This window comes from Staurois parvus, unplaced genomic scaffold (genome assembly GCF_062004578.1).
Source record: "Staurois parvus isolate SC_StPar_1 unplaced genomic scaffold, SC_StPar_1.0 ptg001168l, whole genome shotgun sequence".
Lineage (NCBI taxonomy): Eukaryota > Metazoa > Chordata > Amphibia > Anura > Ranidae > Staurois > Staurois parvus.
This window is the reverse complement of record NW_028318964.1, coordinates 75,603-99,181: the sequence shown is the minus strand read 5'-3', so window position 1 is coordinate 99,181 and position 23,579 is coordinate 75,603. Positions and strand designations below refer to the sequence as shown.

The 23,579-nt window shown below is 45.3% G+C and overlaps 1 long non-coding RNA gene across 1 annotated transcript in view; it reads right to left on the bottom strand.

Moving 5' to 3' along the window:
* The window catches only part of LOC149438989 (uncharacterized), a 46,871-nt gene extending 31,681 nt beyond the window's left edge, over nt 1-15,190 (bottom strand). The window contains exon 1 of the long non-coding RNA XR_016307884.1: nt 15,136-15,190. This is a non-coding gene — a long non-coding RNA (uncharacterized LOC149438989). The remainder of the gene's footprint in view (nt 1-15,135) is intronic.
* Between the last annotated feature and the right edge of the window lie 8,389 nt (nt 15,191-23,579).

The window sequence follows — 23,579 nt, the reverse complement described above, 5'->3', positions numbered from 1 at the left end:
TATGCACTGTTGTGCTAATCTGAAGGCTGCAAGAGGTTTGGAGGTCTTTAGCTATTGACTCTCCAGACAGTTGGCGACTTCTGCGCACTTCAGCATGCGCTGACCCCGCTGTGTCATTTTCGTGGCTGAGTTGCTGTTGTTCTAAGTTGCTTCCACTTTGTTATAATACCATTAACAGCTGACTGTGGAATACTTAGTAGCAAGGAAATTTCATTGATGGACTTATTGCACAGGTGGCAACTAGAGATGAGCGAAGAAATGAAAAATTCGATTCGACTGATTCGGCGAATTCGTGGACAATATTCGATTCGAGTCGAATAAATTCGCTGTGAATTTAACTTAAAAAAGGGTGTTTCTAGGCTTCAGAGAGACTTAATATTAGTGCAGAACACTGTACCTTTAATTTAAATGCCCTTGGAGTCTGCTGGGGAAGAGAAATAATACTGTCAGTCAGTATGACATGCAGATGAGTGCCGTCGATCTTAGAATCACCGCACACTTCACTCATTTGGGCAGTCACGGGGCCAAAACCAGAGTGTGGAGCCACAGTGTGGCGGTGGAGGCAGCAGCAATGGGAGGCCATACAGCACCCTATGACAAAAATGGAAACCACCAGCAGTGTGAGGAGACCTGAAAGTGGCACATGGCAGAGTGTGGCGATAGAGACAGCAGCAATGGGAGGCCGTACAGGGACCCATGACACACTCTGGACCTGGCAGCAGCATGAGGAGGCGGTACAGGGGCCCATGACAGATTACGGGCCTGGCAGCAGCATGAGGAGTCGGTACAGGGGCCCATGGCAGATTACGGGCCTGGCAGCAGCAATGGGAGGCCGTACAGGGACCCATGACACACTCTGGACCTGGCAGCAGCATGGGGAGGCGGTACAGGGGCCCATGACAGATTACGGGCCTGGCAGCAGCATGAGGAGTCGGTACGGGGGCCCATGACACACTCTGGACCTGGCAGCAGCATGAGGAGGCGGTACAGGGGCGCATGACAGATTACGAGCCTGGCAGCAGCAACTTGGACAGGAGGACGTTCAGCTTCTGCACCGTCGGGTGCGTGCTCGCAAACTGTTGTCTCTTGGAAACGGATTCCAAGAAAGACTGCTGACGGAATCCGTGAAGAGGAGTAGCAGGAGAAGGAGCATCTGAACGAGCGGAATATGCCAACAAGCGACAACAGTGGCCCATGACAGATTACGGGCCTGGCAGCAGCATGAGGAGTCGGTACGGGGGCCCATGGCAGATTACGGGCCTGGCAGCAGCTATGGGAGGCCCGTAATCTGCCAGCACCCTATGACAAAAAATGGAACCCACCAGCAGTGTGAGGAGACCTGAAAGTGGCACATGGCAGAGTGTGGCGATGGAGACAGCAGCAATGGGAGGCCGTACAGGGACCCATGAGAGACTCTGGACCTGGCAGCAGCATGAGGAGGCGGTATAGGGGCCCATGGCAGATTAGGGGCCTGGCAGCAGCTATGGGAGGCCCGTAATCTGCCAGCACCCTATGACAAAAAATGGAACACACCAGCAGTGTGAGGAGACCTGAAAGTGGCACATGGCAGAGTGTGGCGATGGAGGCAGCAGCAATGGGAGGCCGTACAGGGACCCATGAGAGACTCTGGACTTGGCAGCAGCATGAGGAGGCGGTATAGGGGCCCATGGCAGATTAGGGGCCTGGCAGCAGCTATGGGAGGCCCGTAATCTGCCAGCACCCTATGACAAAAAATGGAACACACCAGCAGTGTGAGGAGACCTGAAAGTGGCACATGTTTGGGGCATGATTCATGGCGGATTTAGTCAGTTGTGTCAGGAACTGGTGGTTTGAAATCCAGACTAATCCACGCCTGATTCATTTTCACAAACGTCAGTCTCTCCACACTTTGGGTGGACAGTCGTGTCCTCCGCGGAGTTGCAATACCTCCTGCCGCACTAAACACGCGCTCCGATGCCACGCTACTGGCCGGGCATGACAGCCTTTCAAGGGCAAATTCAGCTAGTTGGGGCCAAAGGTCAAGTTTCGTTGCCCAGTAGTCAAGGGGATTGTCTACCTCGGTTGGCAGGGTGCTGTCCAAGTAGGCCTAAGCCTGTTGTTTGAGGTCCTGCTCCAGGTCCACCTGATGCTGCTGCTGCTGCTGCGGCTGGTTAGTAGTTTCCTCACTGCGCTGGTGAAGAAAGCTACTCATCATCGACTGCAGACTGAGGCAGCCGCTGCTGGTGGAGCTGCCACTGCTCCTACCACCCCACCCCTCCCCTGCTGCCATGGCAGCGGAACACGAGCGCACAGGGCCCACAGTGTCTGAGGATGGACGTTGGCGCAGACAGGCAGAGACCAGCTGACTACATAGGTGTTTTTTATAGTACGTTATTTTGGCCTCCCTCTCAGCAGGTGTGAAAAAGGCCACCATTTTTGAACGGTAGCGAGGGTCCAACAAGGTGGACAGCCAAAAGTCATCCCTCTGTCTGATGGTTATTATTCGGCTGTCGCTACGCAAGCAACCGAGCATGCTATGGGCCATTTGTGCCAAGGAATGCGAGGGACTCCCTGCCTCCATCTCCACAGCATACTGCCACGGTGCGTCTAGGTCCTCTGTCTCCTCTTCCTCCTCCTCTACCAGATGCTCCTGCTCCTCCACTCCTGTCCGCTGAGTGGAAAAACCACCCATTTCACTCAATAATTCCTGAGCACCAATGTCCTCCTCTACCTCCTCCTCTTCTTCCAGTCCTGCCCCCACAGGGGCCATGTGGCGTTGAGATCTGTGCGCCACGTCTACCGCACCCTGACCAGCCATTGTTAACAGCATTTGTTCCAGGACGTGCAACAGAGGAATGACGTCGTTCATCCCATAGTCCTGCCGACTCACGAATAGCGTGGCCTCCTCAAAGGGCCTGAGCAAGCGCAGGTGTCACGCATGAGCTGCCAATGGCTGACATCTAAGTTACACAGGGAGTACCTTTATCTGCTTTTAACATCAGGAAATCTGTGATGGCCTTTTGCTGTTCGTAAAGGCGGTCTAACATATGTAGGGTTGAATTCCACCTTGTTGCAACGTCACAGCATGAGGAGTCGGTATAGGGGCCCATGGCAGATTAGGGGCCTGGCAGCAGTTATGGGAGGCCCATAATCTGCCAGCACCCTATGACAAAAAATGGAACACACCAGCAGTGTGAGGAGACCTGAAAGTGGCACATGGCAGAGTGTGGCGATGGAGACAGCAGCAATGGGAGGCCGTACAGGGACCCATGAGAGACTCTGGACCTGGCAGCAGCATGAGGAGGCGGTATATAGGGGCCTACGGCAGATTAGGGGCCTGGCAGCAGCTATAGGAGGCCCGTAATCTGCCAGCACCCTATGTCAAAAAATTCAACACACCAGCAGTGTGTGAGGAGACCTGAAAGTGGCACATGGCAGAGTGTGGCGATGGAGACAGCAGCAATGGGAGGCCGTACAGGGACCCATGACAGACTCTGGACTTGGCAGCAGCATGAGGAGGCGGTATATAGGGGCTTATGGCAGATTAGGGGCCTGGCAGCAGCTATAGGAGGCCCGTAATCTGCCAGCACCCTATGTCAAAAAATTCAACACACCAGCAGTGTGAGGAGACCTGAAAGTGGCACATGGCAGCAGAGTGTGGCGATGGAGACAGCAGCAATGGGAGGCCGTACAGGGACCATGACAGACTCTGGACTTGGCAGCAGCATGAGGAGGCGGTATATAGGGGCCCATGGCAGATTAGGGGCCTGGCAGCAGCTATGTGAGGCCCGTAATCTGCCAGCACCCTATGTCAAAAAATTTAACACACCAGCAGTGTGAAGAGACCTGAAAGTGGCACATGGCAGCAGAGTGTGGCGATGGAGACAGCAGCAATGGGAGGCCGTACAGGGACCCATGAGAGACTCTGGACCTGGCAGCAGCATGAGGAGGCGGTATATTGGGGCCCATGGCAGATTAGGGGCCTGGCAGCAGCTATGTGAGGCCCGTTATCTTGCAGCACCCTATGTCAAAAAATTTTACACACCAGCAGTGTGAAGAGACCTGAAAGTGGCACATGGCAGCAGAGTGTGGCGATGGAGACAGCAGCAATGGGAGGCCGTACAGGGACCCATGAGAGACTCTGGACCTGGCAGCAGCAGGAGGAGGTGGTATATAGGGGCCCATGGCAGATTAGGGGCCTGGCAGCAGCTATGTGAGGCCCGTTATCTTGCAGCACCCTATGTCAAAAAATTTAACACACCAGCAGTGTGAAGAGACCTGAAAGTGGCACATGGCAGCAGAGTGTGGCGATGGAGACAGCAGCAATGGGAGGCCGTACAGGGACCCATGAGAGACTCTGGACCTGGCAGCAGCATGAGGAGGCGGTATATTGGGGCCCATGGCAGATTAGGGGCCTGGCAGCAGCTATGTGAGGCCCGTTATCTTGCAGCACCCTATGTCAAAAAATTTTACACACCAGCAGTGTGAAGAGACCTGAAAGTGGCACATGGCAGCAGAGTGTGGCGATGGAGACAGCAGCAATGGGAGGCCGTACAGGGACCCATGAGAGACTCTGGACCTGGCAGCAGCAGGAGGAGGTGGTATATAGGGGCCCATGGCAGATTAGGGGCCTGGCAGCAGCTATGTGAGGCCCGTAATCTGCCTGCACCCTATGTCAAAAAATTTAACACACCAGCAGTGTGAAGAGACCTGAAAGTGGCACATGGCAGCAGAGTGTGGCGATGGAGACAGCAGCAATGGGAGGCCGTACAGGGACCCATGAGAGACTCTGGACCTGGCAGCAGCAGGAGGAGGCGGTATATAGGGGCCTATGGCAGATTAGGGGCCTGGCAGCAGCTATAGGAGGCCCGTAATCTGCCAGCACCCTATGTCAAAAAATTCAACACACCAGCAGTGTGAGGAGACCTGAAAGTGGCACATGTTTGAGGCATGATTCATGGCGGATTTAGTCAGTTGTGTCAGGAACTGGTGGTTTGAAATCCAGACTAATCCACGCCTGATTCATTTTCACAAACGTGAGTCTCTCCACACTTTGGGTGGACAGTCGTGTCCTCCGCGGAGTTACAATACCTCCTGCCGCACTAAACACGCGCTCCGATGCCACGCTACTGGCCGGGCATGACAGCCTTTCAAGGGCAAATTCAGCTAGTTGGGGCCAAAGGTCAAGTTTCGTTGCCCAGTAGTCAAGGGGATTGTCTACCTCGGTTGGCAGGGTGCTGTCCAAGTAGGCCCAAGCCTGTTGTTTGAGCTCCTGCTCCAGGTCCACCTGATGCTGCTGCTGCTGCTGCGGCTGGTTAGTAGTTTCCTCACTGCGCTGGTGAAGAAAGCTACTCATCATCGACTGCAGACTGAGGCAGCCGCTGCTGGTGGAGCTGCCACTGCTCCTACCACCCCACCCCTCCCCTGCTGCCATGCCAGCGGAACGCGAGCGCACAGGGCCCACAGTGTCTGAGGATGGACGTTGGCGCACAAAGGCAGAGACCAACTGACTACATAGGTGGTTTTTATAGTACGTAATTTTGGCCTCCCTCTCAGCAGGTGTGAAAAAGGCCACCATTTTGGACCGGTAGCGAGGGTCCAACAAGGTGGACAGCCAAAAGTCATCCCTCTGTCTGATGGTTATTATTCGGCTGTCGCTACGCAAGCAACCGAGCATGCTATGGGCCATTTGTGCCAAGGAATGCGAGGGACTCCCTGCCTCCATCTCCACAGCATACTGCCACGGTGCGTCTGGGTCCTCTGTCTCCTCCTCCTCCTCCTCTACCAGATGCTCCTGCTCCTCCACTCCTGTCCGCTGAGTGGAAAAACCACCCATTTCACTCAATAATTCCTGAGCACAAATGTCCTCCTCTACCTCCTCCTCTTCTTCCTGTCCTGCCCCCACAGGGGTCATGTGGCGTTGAGATCTGTGCGCCACGTCTACCGCACCCTGACCAGCCATTGTTAACAGCATTTGTTCCAGGACGTGCAACAGAGGAATGACGTCGTTCATCCCATAGTCCTGCCGACTCACGAATAGCGTGGCCTCCTCAAAGGGCCTGAGCAAGCGGCAGGTGTCACGCATGAGCTGCCAATGGCTGACATCTAAGTTACACAGGGGAGTACCTTTATCCGCTTGTAACATCAGGAAATCGGTGATGGCCTTTCGCTGCTCGTAAAGGCGGTCTAACATGTGTAGGGTTGAATTCCACCTTGTTGCAACGTCGCAGATCAGGCGATGCTGTGGAATTCCGTTCTGCCGCTGCAGCTCAATGAGGGTGTTCTTTGCGGTGTAGGAATGGCTGAAATGCATGCACAGTTTACGTGACATTTTAAGGATGTCTTGCAGTGGGATGGTGGATTTTAGGAACCGCTTGACAACCAGATTGAACACGTGAGCCATGCATGGCGCATGGCACAACCTTCCTTGACGCAGAGCAGACACCATGTTCTTTCCGTTGTCAGTCAACATGGTTCCGATTTTTAGTTTGCGCGGAGACAGCCATCTGTCGATTTCTCTGTTCATTACACTCAGCAGTTCCTCCCCTGTGTGACTACGTTCGCCAAGGCATACCAGGTGCAGCACAGCGTGACACCGTTGCGCCCTGCACATGTGATATGCCGGTCGGGTAATGGGACTTGGCACGGGGGTGGCGGCTGAGGACACGGCGGAAAAAGAGGTGGTAGAGGCGGACATGCTTGCTGGACCAAGGACGTGCAAACGTGGAGGCAAAAGCGTCGTGACCTGTCCAAGTTGCTGGTGCGGCTGTGCCGGCACCACGTTCACCCAGTGGGCCGTAAATGACATGTACTGTCCCTGACCGTAGTTACAGCTCCACACGTCGGCGCTGCCGTGCACTTTGGCAGAGACCGACATGCTCAAAGACTGGCCCACCATCTCTTCTACATGTGAATGCAGGGCTGGCACTGCCTTTTGGGCAAAGAAATGACGGCTTGGCACTCTCCACCGCGGCGCGGCACAAGCCATCATTTCTCGGAAAGGTGCTGAGTCCACCAGTTGGAAAGGGAGGGACTGCAGCACCAGCAACTTGGACAGGAGGACGTTCAGCTTTTGCACCGTCGGGTGCGTGCTCGCAAACTGTTGTCTCTTGGATACGGATTCCAAGAAAGACTGTTGACGGAATCCGAGAAGAGGAGTAGCAGGAGAAGGAGCATCTGAACGAGCGGAAGATGCCAATGAGCGACAACTCCCCTCAGCAGAGGTGTTGGAGCCTTGACTGGCTGATAGAGGGCGATTGACGACGTCGGGTGACGGAGCAAGTAACGGAGCGGGTGATGGAGCGGGGGCTGGGGCAGGCAGAACCGCCGTATGTTTATCACGGTTTTCCCAGGCCACCGAATGGTGACGCTGCATATGCTGACGCAACGCTGTAGTCCCAACATGGGCCCCCTGGCCACGCTTGCATTTCTGGCCACATAGTCGACATACGGCTACGTTTACTTCCTCGGGCGGCTTGAGGAAAAATTGCCACACCACCGAGTAGGAAACTTTGCCCCCGCTACTCTTCACTGGCTGACTGCTACTTCCTCCGTGCGCACCGGCACCACTACTGGCCGTGGTGGTAGGCTGCAGTGGAGCTGGTGCTCTACTCCGTGGACGTTTGGCTCCACTGACACTGATGCGACCCTGCTGCTGTCTCCTGGGCAACCCACCGACTGTTTTGCTCGCTGCCAAGCTGCCACCCTCTTCTCCTGATGATGCGGAAGAAATTGCCTGATGACGACGAGGCTGCCAAGTGCGATCAACCTCCTCATCATCAAGTAGGGTCTCCGCCTCACTACTAGCCCCCTCGGCTGCGTCTGGGTCAGGAGACAGACCTGTCTCTAGACCGGCTACCGAGCCACTCTCCTCGCCAGTACTTGTTCGCTTGGCTGCTGAAAAGGCCGATGTCTCCCCCCGTTCCTGACCGCCCTCTGTTAGCTCTTCCTCACTGTACAGTGGGGCTGAGCCCACAGCATGCGATACTTCGCTTGGTGAGGGAACAGCAAAGGACAGGGGCAGGTAGAGGACACGTGATTTCAGTGGGCTTGGTCCCGGGCCATGCCAACTAACGGTTGTGTCTGACGTACCCACCGACCGTTGGCTGTAGGTGTCAGAGGTGACCTGGGAAGAGGAAGACGACCGAGCCAACCAATCAATGACGGCAGGGTTGTCGGTGGAGACACGACCGCTGGATGACACCGGGAGCACTGGCCTCTGGCTGCGAATACTGCTGCCTCGACCCCTTCCTCTGCTGCCACGTCTGCTCGCTCCTAAAACATTGCCTCCTCTGCCACTCCTCTGCATGTTGTCTGACATACTATTTAATTCAACGATTAGGTGTCCCTGAGTAACAATTCTCTGGCACTCAGTAACAATTCTGTCTGTCCCTGAGTATGAATTCTGTGGCCCTGAGTAACAATTGTGTGTCTGTGCAAGTAACAATTCTGTGTCTGTGCAAGTAACAATTTTGTGTCTGTGAGAGTAACAATTCTCTGGCACTCAGTAACAATTCTGTCTGTCCCTGAGTAACAATTCTCTGGCACTCAGTAACAATTCTGTCTGTCCCTGAGTAACAATTCTGTCTGTCCCTGAGTATGAATTCTGTGGCCCTGAGTAAGAATTCTCTGGCACTCAGTAACAATTCTGTCTGTCCCTGAGTATGAATTCTGTGGCCCTGAGTAACAATTGTGTGTCTGTGCAAGTAACAATTCTGTGTCTGTGCAAGTAACAATTTTGTGTCTGTGAGAGTAACAATTCTCTGGCACTCAGTAACAATTCTGTCTGTCCCTGAGTAACAATTCTCTGGCACTCAGTAACAATTCTGTCTGTCCCTGAGTATGAATTCTGTGGCCCTGAGTAACAATTCTGTCTCTGTGCGAGTAACAATTCTGTGTCTGTGCAAGTAACAATTTTGTGTCTGTGAGAGTAACAATTCTCTGGCACTCAGTAACAATTCTGTCTGTCCCTGAGTAACAATTCTCTGGCACTCAGTAACAATTCTGTCTGTCCCTGAGTAACAATTCTCTGGCACTCAGTAACAATTCTGTCTGTCCCTGAGTAACAATTCTCTGGCACTCAGTAACAATTGTGTGTCTGTGCAAGTAACAATTCTGTGTCTGTGCAAGTAACAATTTTGTGTCTGTGAGAGTAACAATTCTCTGGCACTCAGTAACAATTCTGTCTGTCCCTGAGTAACAATTCTCTGGCACTCAGTAACAATTCTGTCTGTCCCTGAGTATGAATTCTGTGGCCCTGAGTAACAATTCTGTCTCTGTGCGAGTAACAATTCTGTGTCTGTGCAAGTAACAATTTTGTGTCTGTGAGAGTAACAATTCTCTGGCACTCAGTAACAATTCTGTCTGTCCCTGAGTAACAATTCTCTGGCACTCAGTAACAATTCTGTCTGTCCCTGAGTAACAATTCTCTGGCACTCAGTAACAATTCTGTCTGTCCCTGAGTAACAATTCTCTGGCACTCAGTAACAATTGTGTGTCTGTGCAAGTAACAATTCTGTGTCTGTGCAAGTAACAATTTTGTGTCTGTGAGAGTAACAATTCTCTGGCACTCAGTAACAATTCTGTCTGTCCCTGAGTAACAATTCTCTGGCACTCAGTAACAATTCTGTCTGTCCCTGAGTATGAATTCTGTGGCCCTGAGTAACAATTCTGTCTCTGTGCGAGTAACAATTCTGTGTCTGTGCAAGTAACAATTTTGTGTCTGTGAGAGTAACAATTCTCTGGCACTCAGTAACAATTCTGTCTGTCCCTGAGTAACAATTCTCTGGCACTCAGTAACAATTCTGTCTGTCCCTGAGTAACAATTCTCTGGCACTCAGTAACAATTCTGTCTGTCCCTGAGTAACAATTCTCTGGCACTCAGTAACAATTGTGTGTCTGTGCAAGTAACAATTCTGTGTCTGTGCAAGTAACAATTTTGTGTCTGTGAGAGTAACAATTCTCTGGCACTCAGTAACAATTCTGTCTGTCCCTGAGTAACAATTCTCTGGCACTCAGTAACAATTCTGTCTGTCCCTGAGTATGAATTCTGTGGCCCTGAGTAACAATTCTGTCTCTGTGCGAGTAACAATTCTGTGTCTGTGCAAGTAACAATTTTGTGTCTGTGAGAGTAACAATTCTCTGGCACTCAGTAACAATTCTGTCTGTCCCTGAGTAACAATTCTATGGCACTCAGTAACAATTCTGTCTTCCCTGAGTAACAATTCTCTGGCACTCAGTAACAATTCTGTCTGTCCCTGAGTATGAATTCTGTGGCCCTGAGTAACAATTCTGTCTCTGTGCGAGTAACAATTCTGTGTCTGTGCAAGTAACAATTTTGTGTCTGTGAGAGTAACAATTCTCTGGCACTCAGTAACAATTCTGTCTGTCCCTGAGTAACAATTCTCTGGCACTCAGTAACAATTCTGTCTGTCCCTGAGTAACAATTCTCTGGCACTCAGTAACAATTGTGTGTCTGTGCAAGTAACAATTCTGTGTCTGTGCAAGTAACAATTTTGTGTCTGTGAGAGTAACAATTCTCTGGCACTCAGTAACAATTCTGTCTGTCCCTGAGTAACAATTCTCTGGCACTCAGTAACAATTCTGTCTGTCCCTGAGTATGAATTCTGTGGCCCTGAGTAACAATTCTGTCTCTGTGCGAGTAACAATTCTGTGTCTGTGCAAGTAACAATTTTGTGTCTGTGAGAGTAACAATTCTCTGGCACTCAGTAACAATTCTGTCTGTCCCTGAGTAACAATTCTCTGGCACTCAGTAACAATTCTGTCTGTCCCTGAGTAACAATTCTCTGGCACTCAGTAACAATTCTGTCTGTCCCTGAGTAACAATTCTCTGGCACTCAGTAACAATTGTGTGTCTGTGCAAGTAACAATTCTGTGTCTGTGCAAGTAACAATTTTGTGTCTGTGAGAGTAACAATTCTCTGGCACTCAGTAACAATTCTGTCTGTCCCTGAGTAACAATTCTCTGGCACTCAGTAACAATTCTGTCTGTCCCTGAGTATGAATTCTGTGGCCCTGAGTAACAATTGTGTGTCTGTGCAAGTAACAATTCTGTGTCTGTGCAAGTAACAATTTTGTGTCTGTGAGAGTAACAATTCTCTGGCACTCAGTAACAATTCTGTCTGTCCCTGAGTAACAATTCTCTGGCACTCAGTAACAATTCTGTCTGTCCCTGAGTAACAATTCTGTCTGTCCCTGAGTATGAATTCTGTGGACCTGAGTAAGAATTCTCTGGCACTCAGTAACAATTCTGTCTGTCCCTGAGTATGAATTCTGTGGCCCTGAGTAACAATTGTGTGTCTGTGCAAGTAACAATTCTGTGTCTGTGCAAGTAACAATTTTGTGTCTGTGAGAGTAACAATTCTCTGGCACTCAGTAACAATTCTGTCTGTCCCTGAGTAACAATTCTCTGGCACTCAGTAACAATTCTGTCTGTCCCTGAGTAACAATTCTCTGGCACTCAGTAACAATTCTGTCTGTCCCTGAGTAACAATTCTGTCTGTCCCTGAGAATGAATTCTGTGGCCCTGAGTAAGAATTCTCTGGCACTCAGTAACAATTCTGTCTGTCCCTGAGTAACAATTCTCTGGCACTCAGTAACAATTCTGTCTGTCCCTGAGTAAAAATTCTGTGGCCCTAATAACGTTTCTGTGGCCCTAAGTAACAATTCTCTGGCACTGAGTAACAATTCTGTCTGTCCCTGAGTATGAATTCTGTGGCCCTAACTAGCGTTTCTTTGTCCCTAAAGAACGATTCTGTGGCCCTCATTAACAAGTCTGTGTCCCTGAGTAATGGTTCTCTGTCCCTAAGTAACTTCTCTCTGTCCCCAAGTATTGTTTCTGTGGCCCTAACTCTGTCCCTGTCCCTAGTACAGAGCGGTCTGCCTCTGTTCAATGACTGCAGGCAAATGAAGATTTCCAAAATGGCCGCTATATATACCTCGACCATTACACAGTGCTGGCTGGCTGGCTGCTGATTGGCTGATGCGATCACATGTCGTTGAAGAATGCATTATGGGGCAGCGCGCCTTGTCTGCGCGCCTTCCCCGACATCCCCGCTCCGTCGCCGCACATGTCAGCCGCCATTTTCGGAAAAATTTCGATTCGCGCGTCCGAATTAGGCTGTTTTTCGGATTCGGCACGAATCGAAATTTTTCCGAAATTCGACTCGAATTCCACTTCGGATACTTCGATTCGCTCATCTCTAGTGGCAACCTATCACGGTGCCACGCTTGAATTCACTGAGCTCCTGAGAGCGACCCAATCTTTCAAAAATGTAGAAGCAGCCTGCATGCCTAGGTACTTGATTTTATATACCTGTGGCCATGGAGATGATTGGAACACCTGAATCCAATGATTTGGAGGGGTGTCCCAATACTTTTGGCAATATAGTGTATTTGGCAATTCAATATCTTTCAGGAAAAGCATTATAAAGTCAACTTTTTAATGTTAGTTTAAACTAATGTTTTAATATTTTATATTCACAAATAATAACTTAGTCTGGTTGAAAAAAAGACAAAGGTCCATCCAGTTCAACCAATAGAAGGGAAAATATTAATCAGAATCATATAAATACACAATCCACAATCCTTGGGGGGCACAAATGAAATTTGGAGCCCACCGCAGCACCCCACTAGATCTGGCCATGCAATAGAAGGGAAAAAATTATATACAATCATATAAATACACAATCCTATACCCACAGTTGATCCAGAGTAAGGCAAAAAACCCTAATAAAGCATGATCCAATTTGCTCCAGAAAAAATATTCCTTCCTGATCCCCCAAGAGGCAATTGGATATACCCTGGGTCAACCATACCTAAACTAGTTTTCTAAAGAAAGCGCAGCAGAGGTTGTTTGCTTTTAGACTAACTTGCTTTTATTGAAAGTTTCTACTAAGCCTTATGGAAAAAGTAGAGAAAAGGATGGATGTGTTTTGTCCTAACCTATTATTTAAGCTCAAGCTTCTGAGTTCCGTAATAAACAGGAATTTTGTCAGCAAGGTAGTTAGGATTAGTATGAAGCACTTGGCTGGAATAGGCAAAAATGAAATATTCATATGCAATATTTTATATTTAGCTGACTAAAAAAAAAAATCTATCTTTAGATTTTTAGTCTTGAATAAAAAAGGCATCAGCATACCAATTGAATATGTTTCAAGAAAATCATTATAAAGTCAACTTTTTAATGTTAGTTTAAACTGATGTTTTAATATTTTATAAATGTTATTTTTCACAAATAAGTCCCGTTGCCTGTACCATGTGACCTGCTGTGACCAATCACAGCAGGTCACATGACAGTTGTATACAATGGATGGCTTCATTCATGCCATCCATTCTATACTAGTGTCTAGCTGTGAATGGTCACAGCTAATCACAGGCACATGTCATGTGATTAGCTGTGGCCAAATCACAGCTAAGCACAAAAAAAAAAAAAAAAAAAACCCCTGAATGAATCGATGTCATTCAGGTAAATGCTTGCTTATAGCAAAGTAATTCTTTGCTATAAGCAAATTGTGTAAAAAAAAAAAAAAAAGAATACTGATCACTTCCCCAAAGTAGTACAATGTTACTATAGTAACATTGTACTACTTTGGTCATAGTGAAATATGAAAAAAAATCTTAAAAAAAAATAAAAAAATTAATAAAAAAAAAAATATTTTTTTTTTCATACTGTCACCAGTCAGTGCCAGTTATATGATGATGCTGTACTGCACTGGTGACAATATGTAAAAAAAAAAATTGTGAAAATAATTTTTTTTATTTTAGGGGCACATGCAGGGTGGAGGTTAGACTGAGGGGGACACAGCCACTCCTCTACTCCACATAATGGCCACAGTATGTGCAATTCTGCAATTAAAATTATCTGGGGGATATCTGTACTGTTCTGACATTCTTGGACCTCAAGAAATTAGATTGGCTGTCAGTACTTCAGGATTGATCAATTTTCAGATCTATACCATAGTTTGTGAACTCTATAACTTCCCTACAAACTAAAAAATACATCCTAATTTGGGTTATTGTTACCAAAGACATGTAGTAGAATACATCTTGGCCTAAATTTATGAAGAACAATTATTTATTTGCAAACTTTTATAACAGAAACAAAGATAAACGTGTTATTTTCAAAATATTTAGTCTTTTTTTGTTAATTTAGCAAAAAATAAAAACCCCAGCGGCGATTAAATACCACCAAAAGAAAGCTCTAGTTGTGTGAAGAAAATGATAAAATTTTAGTTTGGGTACAATGTTGTATGACCGCGCAATTGTCATTCAAAGTGTGAGAGCGCTGAAACCTGAAAACTGGCCTGGGCAGGAAGGTGTAAAATTGCTCGGTATTGAATTGGTTAATAGTACCCCAATGTCAATCCAAAAGGCATAGAATACATTTGAAGATATTTTTTTTAGCAGGTATTTGCACATGTATTTTCAGGCACATTTTACATTCATTATAGTGCGTTGAACATGCATATGAATTTTAATTTGCACAATTGTAATCCAAATACTAATCCAAAAGACATATGAATGCACTTTTTTAAAGTCAGAACCTTACTTAGCGTAAATTAAGACCCACACCAGAAATGATCAGGCCACACACCAGTTATGTTGAAACATCCAGGCCACACTTTCACATATTTTGCCCCCTATGGGCTTAATCATAGCTGATCCCCATGACTGAGCTTTATAAGGGGTGAAAGACATCAGCCCATGGCCTCAAGCAGGAAGTTTTTCCTGTGTGTACGGTTTGTTCTGTGTGCATCCTAAATATTTTTGGATGTTTCAGTGTCACTAGTTTGTGGCCCGATCCTTTCTGTTGTGTGTGCAATGTTTAATGGGGGTGGGTTCCTGGGCTTCCGCACCCAGGTGCACTATGGAATGGAGGAATACCATGGGATGCTTTGGAGCAACACAACATATTTAGATATTCTTACAAATAATGACACCATTCCTTGGGTAAAAGACAGAACAAAAGAGAATGTTAAGTACTTGATTTCATTTTCACTCTGCTCATCATTTTAAATTCTTTTCACCTGTTTTGTATAAAAGGAGCCCTTTTGTAAAATGACTTATTACATTTATATTAAGAGATGTATGCTGTAGTTGCATTTTAAATAGATTTTACGTTGAAAATAATACTCACATTGCCCCAGGAGAAGAAAGCTGCTAGTTGTTCAGTGGCTGACTTTAAAGCGAAAGTGAAACTGTTTTATCATATATGAGTTGAAGCGTAATAAACAAATTTGCTAAAGTTAGTTCCACTGGACTGAAAACAGCAGCTGACCTTTCCCTATGAAGTCAGTACATGTAATTTGAAATGTGTTTGCATAGGTTGGACTTTCATAACAATTTGTTAATTGGGCCCCTTTTATACTTTTTCCTATAATATCCTACATTTATAGTGGTAATAGTAAATTGTTTTAAAAGGAATTCCCCAAAAGGTGATGGAAACGGACTCATGTAGCACTGTGCCAGTTTTTCCATTTTACCCCATGGAAATGAACACCTGCAATGCCCTTTCCAGCCCTCAGCAGCATACCCCAGCATAGTCAGAGCCATAAAAAGGCTGCTATCTGCTTGGGGAGCATCTCTAGCTCCTTGCTGGTCAGTCCCTTCAGATGATTGGCAGCAGTTGCACCTGGTCAAGGATACAGAGCTCAACTGGCAATACTAAGAGTGGCCAGGCACAGGAAGCCAACTACCTCCATTATAGCCGGCACCAATTACAGAGCATCAGACCAGTGGACACTGCAGGGAAAGTATGCAGGAATACTGTAATGGAGGGTTAGTGGCCAGGAAAGCTGCTCAAAGTTTTCAATTCTCACACATCAATCCATATCTGGATCTCTCTATATTCAATGTGAGAGAAACCAACATAAATCACTGTCCAACACTAACAGGAGAATGGTTGCCCCTGCTGTAAAATCAGCACTACATAGGGCCTGACTGAGGGACACGGGGACCAGACCAAAGGGGACATGCAAGGTGCAAACTGAAGGGACATGCTGGACCCAGACTAAAGGGAATATGCAGTGGCCAGACTGAGTGCAATGTGCAGTGGCCCAACTGATTAGGACATGCAGGAGCCAAACTGATTAGGACATGCATAGGCTGGATTGAATATGACATGCGGGTGTGTCACGTACTTGTATGAGGAGCTCCAGATAATGAGGGTGGCCTCTTGCACAATTCCCATCCAAGCACCTTTGGAAGTAGAGACCAGGGACTGCTAAGGCAGAGGAAGGCACAGGTGTCAGGAAGCCAAACCAGTGGAGTTGAACTGGAAAGTATTGATTTTGGATGATCAAAAGCATGGAGTCAGGTTATGAACTGAATTCGGTAGCAGCTGGATGTAGAGGTACCAAATTATGAACAGAGTTCAAGTCAGAGACAGGCAAACAAAATACAGAATCTGAAGGCAGAAACTTGATCAAAAGTCCCGGCCAAGTTTGGTAACACGGATGAGCAGAAAACATGAACAGGCATGGGTAATCCAGAGAACTGTCAGGAACAGAATCAAGCAGGCTAACAAGGGAATAAGCTGAAAGACCATCCAGCAATGATCCCATGCAGGCCCCAGGTTTTACGAGTCTATTAGGCATCAGTATCTGTGGTGGATGCTTTCATGTGCACGCTGTTGCGTGCTCATTCCTATATGCATGTGCATGAAAATGAGCATGATCTCTCTGACTGCTGACAAGAGGTTCCTGACAAGGGGCCAGGCTGAGTGGGACACACAGGAGGCAGATTTAATGAAACAGCAGAGGGCTAGACTTAGGGGCACATGCAGGGTGGAGGTTAGACTGAGGGGGACACAGCCACTCCTCTACTCCACATAATGGCCACAGTATGTGCAATTCTGCAATTAAAATTATCTGGGGGATATCTGTACTGTTCTGACATTCTTGGACCTCAAGAAATTAGATTGGCTGTCAGTACTTCAGGATTGATCAATTTTCAGATCTATACCATAATTTGTGAACTCTATAACTTTCCTACAAACTAAAAAATACATCCTAATTTGGGTTATTGTTACCAAAGACATGTAGCAGAATACATCTCGGCCTAAATTTATGAAGAACAATTATTTATTTGCAAACTTTTATAACAGAAACAAAGAAAAACGTGTGTTTTTTTTCAAAATTTTTGGTCTTTTTTTGTTAATTTAGCAAAAAATAAAAATCCCAGCGGCGATTAAATACCACCAAAAGAAAGCTCTAGTTGTGTGAAGAAAATTATAAAATTTTAGTTTGGGTACAATGTTGTATGACCGCGCAATTGTCATTCAAAAAGTGTGAGAGCGCTGAAACCTGAAAACTGGCCTGGGCAGGATGGTGTAAAATTGCTCGGTATTGAATTGGTTAATAGTACCCCAATATCAATCCAAAAGGCATAGAATACATTTGAAGATTTTTTTTTTAGCAGGTATTTGCACATGTATTTTCAGGCACATTTTACATTCATTATAGTGCGTTGAACATGCATATGAATTTTAATTTACACAATTGTAATCCAAATACTAATCCAAAAGACATATGAATGCACTTTTTTAAAGTCAGAACCTTACTTAGCGTAAATAAAGACCCACACCAGAAATGATCAGGCCACACACCAGTTATGTTGAAACATCCAGGCCACACTTTGACATATTTTGCCCCCTATGGGCTTAATCATAGCTGATCCCCATGACTGAGCTTTATAAGGGGTGAAAGGCATCAGCCCATGGCCTCAAGCAGGAAGTTTTTCCTGTGTGTACAGTTTTTGTTCTTTGTGCATTCTAAATATTTTTGGATGTTTCAGTGTCACTAGTTTGTGGCCCAATCCTTTCTGTTGTGTGTGCAATGTGGAATGGGGGTGGGTTCCTGGGCTTCCGCACCCAGGTGCACTATGGAATGGAGGAATACCATGGGATGCTTTGGAGCAACACAACATATTTAGATATTCTTACAAATAATGACACCATTCCTTGGGTAAAAGACAGAACAAAAGAGAATGTTAAGTACTTGATTTCATTTTCACTCTGCTCATCATTTTTAAATTCTTTTCACCTGTTTTGTATAAAAGGAGCCCTTTTGTAAAATGACTTATTACATTTATATTAAGAGGTGTACGCTGTAGTTGCATTTTAAAGAGATTTTACGTTGAAAATAATACTCACATTGCCCCAGGAGAAGAAAGCTGCTAGTTGTTCAGTGGCTGACTTTAAAGCGAAAGTGAAACTGTTTTATCATATATGAGTTGAAGCGTAATAAAAAAACAGAGCTCAACTGGCAATACTAAGAGTGGTCAGGCAGGGGAAGCCAACTACCTCCATTATAGCCGGCACCAATTACCCAGCATCAGACCAGTGGACACTGCAGGGAAAGTATGCAGGAATACAGTAATGGAGGGTTAGTGGCCAGGAAAGCTGCTCAAAGTTTTCAATTCTCACAGTATGTGCAATTCTGCAATTAAAATTATCTTCAACATCACACCATTTTTATCCCATTAAATAGTAAATAAAATACATCTTACATTTATGTAAGATACCAACTGATATGCTTTATAAAATACAGGTAGACATTCCCTTTTATGAAATGTTATAAAATCTGGTATATGCTTTATATCTTGGGATATTCTGTATACATCCTTTGCTGGAAATGTTAAACTTATTTTTTCTTTTGCAAATGCCAGTGCTATAAAAATCACTGCTCCTTGAAATTTTTTTAAATACCGTATTTTTCGCTCCATAAGATACACCTAAGTTTTAGAGGAGGAAAACAAGTAAAAAAATATTCTGAACCAATGGACTGCATAGTACAGGAAATGACCAGAGACTGCAGACATAGTACTGTAGATGACCAGAGACTGCGGATGTACTACAGGAGATGACCAGAGACTGCGAATGTACTACAGGAGATGACCAGAGACTGCGGATGTACTACAGGAGATGACCAGAGACTGCAGACATAGTACAGAAGATGACCAGAGACTGCAGACATAGTACAGAAGATGACCAGAGACTGCAGACATAGTACAGGAGATGACCAGAGACTGCAGACATAGTACAGGAGATGACCAGAGACTGCAGATATAGTACAGGAGATGACCAGAGACTGCACACATAGTACAGGAGATGACCAGAGACTGCGGACATAGCACAGGAGATGAGCAGAGACTGCGGACATAACACAGGAGATGAGCAGAGACTGCAGACATAGTACAGGAGATGACCAGAGACTGTAGACATAGTACAGGAGATGACCAGAGACTGAGGACATAGTACTGGAGATGACCAGAGACTGCGGACAAAGCACAGGAGATGACCAGAGACTACGGACATAGTACAAGAGATGACCAGAGACTGCAGACATAGTACAGGAGATGACCAGAGACTGCAGACATAGTACAGGAGATGAACAGAGACCTTTCAGCAATGCACATATATAAAGTTTGGTATAGTAGACCACAGGCAGTCTATGGGGGGGGGGGGGGGGTTGGGAGGACATATAACCTATCACAGTCTACTTTTTCGGACACGGAGCTTGAACAAAAAAGGCTTCAATTTTGCGCCGCCAAACCCCCCTAACCTTTTTGAACTATTTGTTGATTTAAACAAGTTTATTCTGAACCTGACAGTCAAGAGATTATTTCTACTTAAAGACAAAGCAATCACTGATTCTGCTACTAATGCTGATCACTCACCTATTCCCCCTGGGTCAGATGATTCGTTGGAAATGCCCATTTTGGATATTTTAGAAAACCTTTACACTGAAGGTTCTACTATGGATAGTGAATTTGATTATCTTACTTTAACACAATTGGCGGCCTTCTCTCAAGGGGAAATTATGCATACCAGTTTCAAACCCAAATCTACCTTTTACCCACATTGGGTCAAAGGTTACCATACACCCACTTTTTATGAGAGTTTAAGAAAATCTGTAATAGGAATAAACCTGCACAGAAACACTGCTTACAACAGGATCCACTGGTAGCTCCTTTAAAAATATTTAAAGAAAACAAAAATGTCATCATTAGGCAAGCAGACAAAGGAGGAGGTCTTGTTATCCAAGATCGAGATGCTTATATCACAGAAGCTTTGAGACTCCTGAACGACCGCCAGACCAGACCTATGAGGTCCTACTCATGGATCCGATGGCCCAGTATCAACAAAAACTAAAATCACTACTTGAATCAGCACTATCCGACAAAATACTTTCCAAAGATGAATTCCTGTTTTTATACACCAAACACCCTGCTACACCATTTTTTTTTTATCACATTCCCAAAATCCATAAAAACAAAGAGAACCCCCCTGTCAGACCCATCATCTCTGGCAGCCTTACAAGCAATTTAGGGTGCTACATAGATCACTTCCTTAAAGAAATAATCACTCTTTCATCATATGTAAAAGACTCTAGCCACATACTCGATATTTTGGCAGTGTATAAGTGGGAACAGGGTTACAGATGGCTGTCCCTAGATGTGGTTTCATTGTACACATCCATCAAACACCATCATGGTCTTCGTGCCCCAATCCCAATTTCTACTGTATATAATTGTATTGAATTTGCCTTACAGCACAACCACTTTTCCTTTTTAGACAAACATTATCGTCAGATCCAGGGCACTAGATTCGCCCCTAGCTATGCCAATATCTTTATGGGCTATTGGGAAAACTATTACATTTGGAGTAATAACCCCTACAGTGCTAACGTGATCCTATATGGGAGGTACATTGATGATATTATAATCATCTGGAAAGGCACTGATTCTCAGTTGGAAGGATTTCTAGATCATTGTGGGAGTAATCCCTACGATATTACTTTTACCCACGTGATTGATGACGACAAACTAGTTTTCCTAGACTTGGAGTTGAGACATGATTGTAATAGTCGGATATGTTCCAAAACACATTTCAAACCCACAGCAGGGAACGCTTACTTATATGCCAATAGCAACCATCACCCGCAATGGATTAAGTACGTTCCATATGGTCAATTCTGTAGGCTGCGGCGCACATGTACTTTAAAACAAGATTACATTGAACAAAGTATGGTTCTCAAAAACAAATTCAAGGATAAGGGTTACAATGATAAACATGTTGAAACAGCCTTTAACAAATATCTACTTCTATATGATTCTGACCCCATAAAACCCAACAATATGGCAATTAGCTCAAACTCCAAGAGCCTCATTGCTTCCAGTAATAAAATGGAGGTACGTTTTTGCACGAGAGTTTGCAATAGATCTTAGGACATTAAACATATTCTGTCTAAAAGCTTGGACATCCTAAAAAGTGATCCCACTTTAAGAAACACACTCCCAGATAAACCCACTTTAATCTTTAGGAAACCCAGAGACCTCAGGAGAATTATAGCACCAAGCAGGGTACGCAAGATTACAAACCAATGCATATCCAAATCGAATCCTTGGTCTGTGATTTTTGAACAAAACGGCTGCTATAGATGTGGTGTCTCCAATTGTGGCACGTGTGAAATTCTATGGCACCGTAAACGGGACTTTGAGTCCTGACGGTAAAAAATATCCTATAAAAGAGTTCATAAACTGTGGCACGACCTTTGTCATATACGGTCTACTTTGTCCATGCGGCCTATTATATATAGGTCGCACTTCCCGGGGCCTTAGGACCCGCATTAGCGAACATAAAAGCAACATAAAAATGGGAAAAAATAAATACTCAGTCCTGCGCCACTTCAAAGAAGTACATCTGAGTAATTTTCGCGGGATGAGGGTCTTTGGGATTGAGGACATTTCTAAAGATTTGGATGATGGAAGGAGACATCAGGAGCTGTGTAGAAGAGAGTTTTTGGATCTTCACATTGGGTACTCTCTCTCCTAGAGGCTTAAATGATGATCTTGAGATACACACCCTTATCTAGCCATCTTTTATCTACAATTGCAGTTTTTTTATCTAGAGGTTCTTTTACTTTGGTTCTCTCTCAGTCCTGTAGCAAATACACCATCATTGTTATTACTAGTATTATATTCATTTATGACATTTACCATACACAGATATGAGGGGTCCATTACAATCAGGTGTATTAGTAATAATAGCATTAATATAAATAATATTGCTACTATCATTATTAATCCTATTATTTTTTATATTTTGATATATTTATTATATATACATGTCTTTATATTTTTATTATGGTCCAATTGTATTTTTTAGATATAAATCATTTGTATTTGTAAGTTTATGTTTATGTGTGAGTGTGCGTATGTGTGTATGTATGTTTACATATGCATGTGTGTGCATGTACACATGCCTTATCCTGCACACTGATTTTTATGATCAGATTGGGATATATCTGATCTGAAGTCATTCAACACAATATTGTATACATATGTCATATGCTAGGTCAGGAATTCATCATTAGTTCACCTATGTCACAATTACGATTAATTGCAAAATGCTATCATCATGTGAATCATTGTTACAATCACATAATTTTTTAATTAATTTTTAAACTGACTAAATATGGCTCATTATTAATATTATCAGTATCAATTATCCATTATTCATCATTGTATTTATTTAAGAAGCATTTTCTGACACTCTTCCACTCTGTATTGTACAAAGGGTTAAGCATTAGATGTAGGGACTAGCCAAGCAGTCTGGTTCCGCCCCGCGCATGCGCAGTAGTCCGCCGGCTACTGCGTTCCAAGAGGTCTCGGACGGACTGACATCCCTTCTGCTGCGCAGGCGCGGGTTGTATCGTGCATGCGCACCAGACACCGCGCTCCTTTGGCGTGCGTTCTACATACAGGAACGGCCTGATGCCATATTTGGCATACAAGCACGAGATCTCCCTCTGCTGCTGACCTGAAACTATTACCTATCCTGAATCGCTCTCTACAAACACAGTGGATCCAAGATTTGATCCCTTACACCCTGTCAGTCTAGTTTTCAATCTTTTACTATACGTGATCAGACCATAGTTCTATCCATATGACTATCTCTATTAGTACGGGGCATTGTATGTATATGTGTGTGTGTATACATATATATATATATATATATATATATACACAGTGGGGCAAAAAAGTATTTAGTCAGCCACCAATTGTGCAAGTTCTCCCACTTAAAAAGATGAGAGAGGCCTGTAATTGGCATCATAGGTAGACCTCAACTATGAGAGACAAAATGAGAAAAAAAATCCAGACAATCACATTGGCTGATTTGGAAAGAATTTATTTGAAAATTATGGTGGAAAATAAGTATTTGGTCAATATCAAAAGTTCATCTCAATACTTTGTTATATATCCTTTGTTGGCAATGACAGAGGTCAGACGTTTCCTGTAAGTCTTCACAAGGTTGGCACACACTGTTGCTGGTATGTTGGCCCATTCCTCCATGCAGATCTCCTTTAGACCAGTGATGTTTTGGGGCTGTCGCTGGGCAACACAGACTTTCAACTTCCTCCAAAGGTTTTCTATGGGGTTGAGATCTGGAGACTGGCTAGGCCACTCCAGGACCTTGAAATGCTTCTTACGAAGCCACTCCTTCATTGCCTGGGCGGTATGTTTGGGATCATTGTCATTTTGGAAGACCCAACCATGTTTCATCTTCAATGCCCTTGC